The sequence below is a fragment of the Furipterus horrens genome, unplaced genomic scaffold (genome assembly GCF_987537825.1).
Source record: "Furipterus horrens unplaced genomic scaffold, mFurHor1.1.pri manual_scaffold_2, whole genome shotgun sequence".
Taxonomy (NCBI): domain Eukaryota; kingdom Metazoa; phylum Chordata; class Mammalia; order Chiroptera; family Furipteridae; genus Furipterus; species Furipterus horrens.
In genome coordinates this window covers 174,340,304-174,348,958 of record NW_028327172.1, presented here as the reverse complement: position 1 = coordinate 174,348,958, position 8,655 = coordinate 174,340,304, and positions in this window count along the sequence as shown.

The following is an 8,655-nucleotide window of genomic DNA, read 5'->3' as shown; positions in this document are numbered from 1 at the left end:
AGCCCTACCTAAAGTAAAAAAAGAAGTTATGTGGTTTTTGAGAAACAGGGCATTTCATGATAAAAATGAAGGTGGAGCATGAGAACCCAGGAGCTCAAGTTTACATTTTATAATTTGGTTTTATGTAGTTGGTCATTTTAACTTAATACCTATTTGTGTTAAATAAAATGTATTAAAATATTTAATTTTCAAATATGCAAATTTAATATGGACTATAATTTTTACCCTGTTGCATAGCTTAATTAATTTTTTCATTATTACTCTTTAATTATGAGCATCTGTGAGGCTTCCTTTCTTGTTTGCCAAAAATGTTTTTTCATCCAAAATATCAGGATGTCAGTACAAGCTAATGTGAACAAGTTTAACCTTCTGACTATTTCTCTTAGCTTTCAATTATAAGCAACTGACTGTCAGGGTATTAGAAATGCTTTAAATCAAGTGATACTGACAACCCTCATTGGCCAAAAACACCTATATTCTTAGAAAATCTTCTAAATGATGAGAATTCACTTGCTAATAAAATAAGACAATAGGCAAAACAGCCAGCTTAACCTTCATTCTTCTCCATGAGCAATGAGTACAAAATGAATTACAAAATGTTTGTGTTCTGGGTCTGACCTTTCTAGAGGGAAAAAAATCCCAGATAAGCACCTACTTTTAAAAATGTTTATCTTGATTCTTAGAATTGAGGCATATTTGTTATCATCCTCATTATACCACTGCTGTCATATTCTAAAACATTGAAAATAAGTGTGCAATTGGCATGTCTGTGTGAAAAAATGTTTCCAAGACAATAGTTGTTCTTATTAGTGACCATCGAGCTTTTTCTTGTCCTTCTATATCACACACAGTTCTCTTGGGTCAAGTTTGAGAATCCTAGCTTTTGTTTTATAAATGACAATGTTTTATTATTAATAATTAAAAAAAATAACAGGGTGACTGAGCACTCTTTAAATTAATATTATTTAATTTTTTTTATTTTTTAGAACAGTTTTAGATTTACAAACATTTGAACAGTTAGTACAAAAATGTTTTCTCCTCTGTCCATTTTTCCCCCATTCATTAATATCTTGCCTTAATGTGATACATTTGCTAGAATTGAAGAACCAATACTGATACATTAGTATCACATAAAGTCCATAGTTTACATCAGCATTCACCTTTTATATTTCACAATTCTATTATTATTGACAAATGCATGATGTCATGCAGCTACCATTATGGTATCATATAGAATAGTTTTCAACCATCTAAAAAAATCTCTTGTGTTCCACCTGTTCATCCTGCCTGTTGTTGATATAAAAACATCCAAACCTGTAGACAATTTTTATGAGTTTACTTAAACCAAACTGACAATATACAGTAGTCCCTCTCTATATCACGGTTCACTTATTGCAGCCTCACTGTATTGTGGGATTTTTAAAAATATTATATTTAATTATTTATCGCGGATTTTTTGCTATATCACGGGATTTTGAGGTACTGTATATGTATGTTGTTAAAGTTATGTAAGTTTAAGTGTGTAGAATATGTTCAAGAACATAAGTAGTGTTTATAAAAGTGTGGAAAAGGTTAATAAGGGAGTGGAAAAGGTTAATAAGGGACTGGGAATGGTTTGTAAGTGTGTGGGAAGGGTTTATAAAGCCTTAAAATATATATAAATACTAAAATAGATGTAAGGTTCCTACTTCGTGGATTTTCACCTATCGCAGGGGCGTCTAGAACCTAATACCAGCGATAAATGAGGGAATATTGGATGCTGGGGAGCAAGATCTCAAAAGCTCTGGAGAAGAGTTTTGCAGCTTCTTTTATGCATTTGAAATCAAGGAGGGAACTAAAAAAGATTACAGGGATGGGAGAGAAGTAAGGCAGAGATTGGATTACAGGATAGTTGAAGAGATTATGTGCTCTCTTGCGGGTGGTTGTTTCAAAGGTGTGTAAACTAATTTAGATGCACAGAAACAATGGACAGGGCTTGCTTAAGGCAAAGGTAAGCCTTTTAGTTAAAAGAGAGACAGAGACACACAGAGAGAATTTATATGTATGAGGTGTGGCTACCCAACATGACCTGCCCAGTTAGAAATGTATGATCTGGTCACCTGGTGAGGTTACTTTCCATAGAACCCCATTTTTTCACTCGCTCCCCTCCCCTGAACTCCAGACAACCACTGGTCTTTGTATTGTATCTGTAGTTTTGCCTTCTCCAGATTGCTGTATGGTTGGAGCCAAATCACATGTAGCCTTTTCCGGCAGTCTTTTTTGACTTAGCAATGTACATTTAAGATTCTTTCATGTCTTTCGGTGGCTAGATAGCTCATTTCTTTTGATTGCTGAATAACATCTTGTTTTCTGAGTGTACCACAGTTTGTTTATCCACTCACCTCTGGAAGGACATCTTGGCTGCTTCCAGTTTTTGCAATTGCAAATAAAGCTGCTATTAACATTAATGCACAGGTTTTTCTGTGGACAGTTTTCTCCTTGTTTGGGTAAATACTTGAGTGTAATTAATTCCTGCATAGTATGGTAAGACTATTGTTAAAGAACAAATATCCCATCAAATAAATTTGCAAATCTAATTGGTTTTATTAAATGATTCAGGAAAAGGGCAGCATCCTATGTAGCAAGTACAAAGGAGCTCCTAGAAGCTATACGTGGACTGCTTTTATAGGCAGGAAGTGGGTAGGACAAGAAAGTTATCAGCAAACGGAAAGAAAGGATTGTTTCAGGCAAGTTTACCTTCCCTTAGGGGAATGTAAGGGTCTTACCAGATGGATTGCCTTTGGCTTCCTTTAGGGAAAGGAAGAGTGCTCATGAGACAGATTATCTCATTAGTACTGACCAGAAAATTCCAGACTGGCTTAATAAAATTGCAGTCATGGAGAAGGTTGAAGTTGCAATTCAGTCAAGTATTAAGTCTAGGTTCAGCATCCTGGGCTTTAGCACAAATCACTCCATTTGGAACCTGTGGTTTTCTGTTTAACAAGTCTAAAAGTAAAATAAAATTCAATACAGTCTTCGCTCACTCCTGAAAAGCCCCTGTGTGTCTTATCAGAAAAGAAAGACATACCATAAACATTTTAGTAGCAATTATTTTAACATGTGGGTACTTTGGTATGTCAGAAATTTTAAATGGTTTACAAAAGTCAACAACTTTGTTTAACATCAGTGAAAGAAAATTTCTTGAATTCAGATTTTGGCAATGTCAAACTTAGCAGTTTATCTTTTCCTTGTCATTCCTATCAGATTTGTTCCTGCTATCCAATTGTTGAGTTAGCTTTAAAGCTAAAAACAGGAGTTGTTGGCCTATAAATTGTCGTGTTAATAACAAATTAGACTTATCCAAACATTTTAATGACTTTGTACATTTGAAAGTAATAAACTACATGTAAAAGAGACTATAATCCATGTTTTGTTTTGTTTTGTTTTTTTACCACATGGGTCAACAAAAATTAGTGTAGTATTACTACACTTAAAAAAAAATGACACTGATGAATTTGTAAATACTTTTGAAAATTCTCACATTATGGCTCTATTCTTTTTGGATTTATTTATTTTGTGGGTAGTTTTCCCCTTGAATTCAAACAAGTATGACCTGGCAGGCAGACTGTGAAACCACATTTTCCTCTTATTGTTTTGATTACTTTCCTCCTCAATACATGTACTTCTCCAAGATGATATCAATATGTAGGTTCAAAATTTTTTTATTTACTCCTTCCTGAGTTCTCTATTTTAAATTCTAAACTAAAAATATTTTGAAAAAAACATTAATAGTATACTTATTTTACAGAAGGCAGCCTTGTTTCTGATACCGTGTTAACTTCTACCTAGTAACTAACACCTATTGGTTAAACCTGTGCAGAAGCATCCAGGAAGCTGCCGATATAGGCAACGCACGAGGAATGTATGAGGGTATCAAGAAGGCAACAGGCCCAATCCCCTCCAAGATCGCCCCCCTTAAGTCCAAGACAGGTGAGGTCATCACTGACCAGGAACAGCAAATGCGGCGGTGGACCGAGCACTACCTCAAGCTGTATGCAACGAGGAACACCGTAACAGACACTGCTCTTAACGCCATCCCAGACCTACCAGTCATGGAGGAGCTAGACACCCCACCTACTGCGGCAGAGCTCGGCAAAGCCATCGACCGCCTCGCTTGCGGGAAAGCACCAGGAAGCGACGGAATCCCTCCAGAAATCCTAAAGAGCGGGAAACCAGTCCTGCTACAGCCGCTCCACCATCTACTCTGTCTCTGCTGGAAGGAGGGTTACATCCCCCAGGATATGAGAGACGCCAACATTATCACCATGTACAAGAACAAAGGAGACCGCAGCGACTGCAACAACTACTGGGGCATCTCTCTCCTCAGCGTCGTCGGCAAAGTATTCGCCCGGGTCGCTCTTGCCCGCCTGCAGACCCTTGCTTCCCGCGTCTACCCAGAGTCCCAGTGTGGCTTCAGAGCTGGCCGATCAACAGTGGACATGATCTTCTCCCTACGCCAGCTGCAGGAGAAGTGTCACGAGCAGCATAAACCACTCTACCTCGCCTTTATCGACCTCACGAAGGCGTTTGATCTGGTCAGTCGAAGCGGACTCTTCAGCTTGCTACGGAAGATTGGCTGTCCACCACATCTGCTTGCTGTGGTCATGTCCTTTCACGACAACATGCACAGCACGGTGTCCTACAACGGTGCAACCTCTGAGGCCTTCCCAGTCAGCAGCGGAGTAAAGCAGGGCTGCGTCCTCGCGCCTACGCTGTTCGGAATCTTCTTCTCCATGCTCCTCCAATACGCCTTTAAGGACTGCAGCGAGGGTGTCTTCATTCACACCAGATCCGATGGCAAGCTCTACAACCTGGCCCGTCTACGAGCCAAGACCAAAGTCAAAGAGGTGCTCATCCATGAGATGCTCTTCACCGACGACGCAGCCTTGACATCACACTCCGAAGAGGGACTCCAGCAGTTAGTCACTTGCCTTTCCCACGCATGCAAGGAGTTCGGACTAGCCATCAGCCTGACGAAGACGAACGTTATGGCTCAAGGCACGGGGACTCCCCCATGCATCACCATCGACGGATACACCCTGGAGGTTGTCAACGACTTCACTTACCTCGGGTCCACCATCTCGAGCTCTCTGTCAGTCGACTTGGAGGTCAATCGGAGAATCGCCAGGGCAGCCACAGTTATGGCCAAACTGAACCGGCGAGTGTGGAACAATTCCAGCCTCACTGAGAAAACCAGACTGCGCATCTACCAAGCCTGCGTACTCAGCACTCTCCTCTATGGCAGCGAGACGTGGACCACCTACGCAAGGCACGAAAGGAAACTCAACAGCTTCCACATGAGGTGCCTGCGACGCGTCCTGCATGTCGCGTGGCAGGATAAGGTCCCCAACACCGAGGTGCTGAAGCGAGCCAATATGAGCAGTTTGCATGCAGTTCTTAGTGAGAGACGCCTCAGGTGGCTCGGCCATGTCAAAAGAATGGATGCAGGCCGTATTCCCAAAGACCTCCTCTACAGCGAGCTAGCAGAAGGCCAGAGGATGACAGGGCGCCCAAAACTGCGGTTCAAAGACATCTGCAAAAAGGACATGACACAATGCTCCATCAATCTCAACACATGGGAAGTTCAAGCAGATGACCGCCTAGCCTGGAGGCTCGCGGTCAGGCAAGGTACGTCACGTGCAGAGGCTGCGCGCAACGTGGAGGCGGTCCAGAAAAGATCGAGGCGGAAGCAGCGTCAATAGCAGCAACAACAGCCATCTGCCTTCACCTGTAACAAGTGCGGCAGGGATTGTCACTCCTGAGTCAGACTGCACAGCCATTCTCGGCGGTGCAGATAGACTCTCGGGAAGCTACGCCATCATCTCTCGAGACGGACGGCTGCCGACGACGACGAGTAACTAAGCTCTTTCATTCCTCATAAATCTGCAGCAGCAACAATGATAGTAAGAGGAGAAAGTAAAATTAACAGAAGAAGACCTACTATATGTCACCAGTTTATGTATAGTTATCTGTTATCTTCACATTTATTAAAAGAATATTTGTCCTAGAACTATGTTGTGAGACTTGGTCAACAGGTGGAAAGATATACCTATGGTATTGGAATCCAGCAACAGGAAGGTGCTTCCTGGTAAAAAGAGAGTGAGAGAACTTGGGTTAATTATAAACCCTTTCCAGAAGGCATATTCTTAATCTTTAAAATGATCTAGACTTGAATTGACTTTTTGGATCAAAAATAATTACATAACAAATAGGCAGAGAGTGACAGGTGGGTATGCGGAGTCAGGAATTGGAGCACAGGGGACTTTGTGGTTTTCTAAAAGTCAGACTTCACATGGGCAGCTGGCAGACAGGGTAAGAAAGAAGCAAGCGATAGAAAGGTTGCTACAGGCCTGTCGCTCAAAAACAGTACTAATTTCCAGACAGATAGGAAAAAAAGCAAGTCTGATTCCTATATGAGAGGAAATAAGCTAACCAGATGAAGATTCAAATATGGGGGGGGGGGGTGAGAAACTTGGGATATAAGGTTTTTGATCATAAGAAACAGTTCCAGTCATAAGAAACAGTTTGTAAAACTGCTAAATCATAGCTAAATATTGATAACATTATCTAATGCTCCATAAGGGCTTATTATATCTCAGGAACTATGCTAGCTACTTTACATAGATTATTTTTTTTTTCATTATCATAATAACCCTATAAATTATTACTATTATCCTCACTTTATGAAGGTGGACCCAAAAAACCCAGAATGTATTTATGAAAAATTGGGTATTTATTCTTACTTATTTAAACTTCAGTCACTTTCAGAGTACTCTCCATTTGATGCAATACACCTATTGAGAAGTTCTTTTCCATTGCTCAAAACAGTTTTTGTACTTATTGACTTTGAATCCTTTTAGTGTTTCTGCCGTTTTTTGTTTCACCTCTTCCACATTGGCAAAATGTTTCCCTTTGAGGACTTTTTTTCATCTGGAGACAAAAAAGAAAGTCACTCAGAGTGAGACCAGGTGAATAGGGAGCCTGGGGTATGGGGGTCATGCTGTTTTCCATCAAAAACTGCTGAACACTCAGCTCAGTGTGGGCAGGAGTGCCTGTAAATCGCCCATCATGAAATGGGCAAACATGTTGAAAGTCTTCAAAAAAATTCACAGAAACCAAATACAGCCTCTCACAACCACACCAGCTGGTATACTGTTACAGATGGGTTCCTAGAACACTCATGTAGTGGGGGAAGCCTGTACTACAAGGTGCCTGCCCTCCAGAAGATAATTATGTTGTTTTTTTTTGGGGGGGGGGGTGTCAGGGGTTCCTCCCTTGTAAAACAAAAGAATAAAAGCCCAGTAGGTGCCCAGACCAGTGTTTCTCAGTTAGTTGGGCATCCAGCAAGGTGAAAGTTTGTCTGTTTGATTTGGGTCAGAGCACAGGCTTGGGCTGCAGGTTTGGTCCCTGGTGAGGACATGTGGGAGCGGCAACCAATCCATGTTTCTCTCACACATTGATGCTTCTCTCTTTCTTCCTTCCTTCCCCTCTCTCACTCTTGAAAAAGGAGAGGGAGAGAGAGAGAGAGACAGAGAGAGAGAGAGAGAGAGAGCGGGAGAGAGAGAAGGAAAGAAAGAAGGAAAGAAAAAAAGAAAAATTAAAAAACCCAGTAGGCTAGGTATGTTGCACAAATTTACAGTCATTAAGTGGCTGACTTGAAGTTTGAGCCCAAGCTGACTAACCCAAGAACCCATTCATAAAATCCAGTGGCAAAGGACTGTAGTAGCTAAATAATCTTAATCTGCACCACTTTAACTTGGTCTCCACTATTCCTACTTCCTCTGAATTCCTGGTAGAACTGGCCTCAGAGCATGCAGAGATATCACAGCTGTGGGAACCAGAAAGCTCTGGGCTTGGATTTAGTATTGTCATCTTACTTCTATCAGATTCCTATTGCTGGATTTCTGTAACGATACTAAGTAAACCTTTGTTGGGGGATGGAGGTGGAAAGAGACTGCCTTTTAGACTTCTCTCAACTGTTTTCTAATCAGTTAATTCTCAAACCTGATGGCACCTGGCAACATTTAAAAACATATTGGGGCTTCCAAGATTGTGGCGGTGTGACCTTAGCTGCACTGGGCGAGAGGGGGCTGGGATGGTCAGGCCACGAGAGATGTTGCCAATGGTGCTGTGCAGTCTGTGGATGCTGGTGAACTGTGCAGGGCCCCAGAGGCTCTGCCTGGGTGCGTTCTGGGGATGTGGAGTCGCTCCAGAGGGTCGGGGGAGACAGACCTGGGACTTTGGCTGGCAGCACGTGAGCTTTTAGCCCTGGCCCAGGGCAGTGCACTACCAGCTCCTTCACACCTGCAAGGTCTGTGGAACCCAGTCCTCCGAGCAAATCTCCCAGCTGGCTCCTCACTAGGGCGTGGTCATTGTGACCTGCCCTGGCTGCCAGAACCAACATATCATCGCTGACATCCTGGGCTGGTTCTCTGATTTAGACGGGAAGAGGTATCTTGAAGAAATCCTGGTGATCAGAGGGGAGAAGGGGTGCTGAGTGACTGTCCATGGGGCCCTGGAGCTGGTTATAAAGGCTGCAGGGGGTCCAAAATCCACTGTGGATCCAGAAGAGGTGAGGACTAGGATCCCTTCCACCCTGGCAACGTGGAGTCCAGG